This window comes from Triticum aestivum, chromosome 7D (assembly GCF_018294505.1).
Source record: "Triticum aestivum cultivar Chinese Spring chromosome 7D, IWGSC CS RefSeq v2.1, whole genome shotgun sequence".
NCBI classification, from domain to species: Eukaryota; Viridiplantae; Streptophyta; class Magnoliopsida; order Poales; family Poaceae; genus Triticum; species Triticum aestivum.
In genome coordinates, this window is record NC_057814.1 from 638,119,441 (window position 1) to 638,122,603 (window position 3,163).

Below are 3,163 nucleotides of genomic sequence, written 5' to 3' on the forward strand. Positions count from 1 at the left end.
CGACGCGACTCCAGGGTCGCCGCGGCTAGACAAGAAAGTTTGTACCCTAAACCCCACCGCCGATGTAGTCGAAAGATAACCTACGAACCCTAGTAACCGTCGATGCAGAATCGATTGATGGCAATCCTGCACCCTCGATGTGTTCAATCCCCTCCCTAACTCTTCAACCGAGTGCTCTAATCTAATCTAGCCCAAGTCGAAATGACTGAATGTACAGAGGGGACGAGGCCTTACCGCCATGGCCGATGCGCTCCGGTGGTTGCCGTCGCCGTCTGGGATCGCTTCGCACTAGAGCTCAAGTTGTCGCAGTCGTCGGTGTGAGTGGGGAAGAGGGGAGAGAGCAGTGAGGAAGGGAGGTGAGGGTAATTATGACGACGCTTTTGGAAACAACGCGACGTCTCAGGACCGCACCCACGCGTGCAACCAGCCACGCCCACGTGCCTAGGGTTGCACCACATGGGCCTGGCTCCACAAAAACGGCCGATTTGAGCATTTCTCTGGATGCAGGTCCAAAAATGCTTTAATCTTCTTGCTATGCACACCCAACTGTGAATGCGGGTAATCAAACGAGCCTTTTTCATCCCGCGCGGGTCTGGCTGAGGTATATGCAGCCTACCAAACGCGTCCTAACTACCTCTCCCGGACGTTCCGCCATGATCCAAAGCGACCACGCATCGCGGGATTGCCTCACATAGATAGCGTGGTCCACGTCCGGGAGAAAAGAAACGGGTACGTGCATGGCGCACCATCCCACTAGGTAGCTGCATGCATGAGCGCGTCACATCCGACCGCATGCATGCATGCTCTTATCTATTACATATTAAAAGTAATATACGATGAATTAATAGCAAGAGAATAGCAAAGAAAATCCCACGTTAATCAGAAAATACCGGCCCTTGATCTGGCAAATGTTCATTATAAAATATTCTTAGCCATTCGTTGTGCGTAACAACAGAAATTTGGTGGACCCAGGCTAACCTCCAAATAAAATCATGTGTCCAACACGTCTAACTTTAGAGTCCTAATGAAACACGTCTACTTAGCTACTAGGCATCCCCCTAAAAGATAAAACTACTAGGCGTCCGTGTTTACAAAAGAAAAACTACTAGGCATCCAGGTTTAAAAAATAAGCCTACTAGGTGTCCAACACGTCTACAACACAATGGGATCTTCCATATGTATATGTCCCTGTATCCAACACGTACACAATATTGATCTCTTCCTTTCATGAAAATATTAATCTATTCCTAAATCCAAATTATCTCTTGTATATACACGTTCATATCAATACAAAAAGTCTAATGTTTTTAAACATAAAAAAATTAAATTTTCGTAGAAGAATAAGATACCCAACCACTCGGTAAAATATACAACGACCAAATTTCGTCAAAAAATATGCATGTTTTCCTCACGACCACAAAATTATGATTATTTTTCATATTTAATGATTGTGAATTTGAACAGTTAAGAGGCCAATTTGGACCTTCTAGTTGTGTATTAACAGACTTTGTGTTGTGAACGTCCAGACAGGAGACAAAATCCCACATCCCACATACATCTTATAAGTTCTCCATGCAGTAAATCCTTATGTCGCTTACGACCACACCTTACAGAATTAGGCGGGCTGAATATTCACTTTTTTTCTCAATCACAAAAATATGATTTTTTTTTCTCACATGCAACGATCCTGAATTTGAATGGATAAGAGGCTATGTATTCATGAAATTTCGTGAAAAATACGCATGTTTTCCTCACGACCACAAAATTATGATTATTTTACATATTTAATGATCGTGAATTTGAACCATTAAGAGGCCAATTCGGACCTTCTAGATGTGTATTAACAGACTTTGTGTTGTGAACGTCCAGACAGGAGACAAAATCCCACATCCCACATACATCTTATCAGTTCTCCATGCGGTAAATCCTTATGTCGCTTACGACCACACCTTACTCATAAAAATTAGGCGGGCTGAATATTCACTTTTTTTATCAATCACAAAATTATGATTTTTTTCTCACATGCAACGATCCTGAATTTGAATGGATAAGAGGCTATGTATTCATGCGCAGTTTGAATCTTCTAGATTTGTATTGACAGAGTTTGTCTTGTACGACCATACAGGAGACGAAATCCCACATCCCACATACATCTTATCAGTTCTCCATGCAGTAAATCCCTATGGAGGTTACGACCACACCTTACTCAAAAATTAGGCGGGCCGAATATTCACATTTTTTCTCAATCACAAAATTATGATTTTTTCATACATTCAACGATCATGTCTTATCAGTCCTCCATGTAGTACATCCTTATTTTGGCTACAACCACACCTTACTCACAAAATTTAGGTTGGCGGAGCGAAGATTGCGACCTCATTGGTCAATGAATGCCGCCACCATCATATTTGAATGTTAGGATGCATTGCGTAAAAGCGCGATGCAAAGAGAGGTACATCTTGACAGCCTAACCACCATATACACTTTCACGTTTTCACCTATACTACGAGGTTGCATGTCGTACAATCTTGAGGGAATTTGCCGTCAGGTCATCTTCTAATTACTTACTTCTTTTAAGACTAAGATAAAACTAAAGTAGGCTTTCCAGTGCCGCTCCTACATAATATGAACCAAAGTGTTGCGTTATGGAGTGGTAAAAGGACGACACACATACATAAAAAGGGGTTTATATTCCAAGAATAATTAACTCACAAACTGAATATGTGTGACCTTCATTCTAAAGCCGACACAATACCCTATCCAGTGTAAGCGTCGGGAGAATCTATATAAAAGGTAGGACTATTCATGTTTGCTTTCTTTCTGTTATCCCAGTAATTCTAGATGGCCAAGAGCACATATATGATAAACAAACATTGTCAAGTTCATACCAAGTCTATTCCTTAATTGTGCAAATTCGTACATTTGTTAAACGACATATATGTTATTATAGTATCAACATTCCAAGTCTCTTCATTATAAGTGTTTATATATTTCTACATTTTTAATGCAACATATGTTATTATCTTACTAATGTGTCTACTGTTTACTTATTTTCTTTCCATTGTTCCACGCACGCCTCAAACCAAGTTAGATCATCCAATCTCCCTTGCTCAAACATGTTTCACTGGCACATACACATGATGATGAACCAATCTCCCCAGCT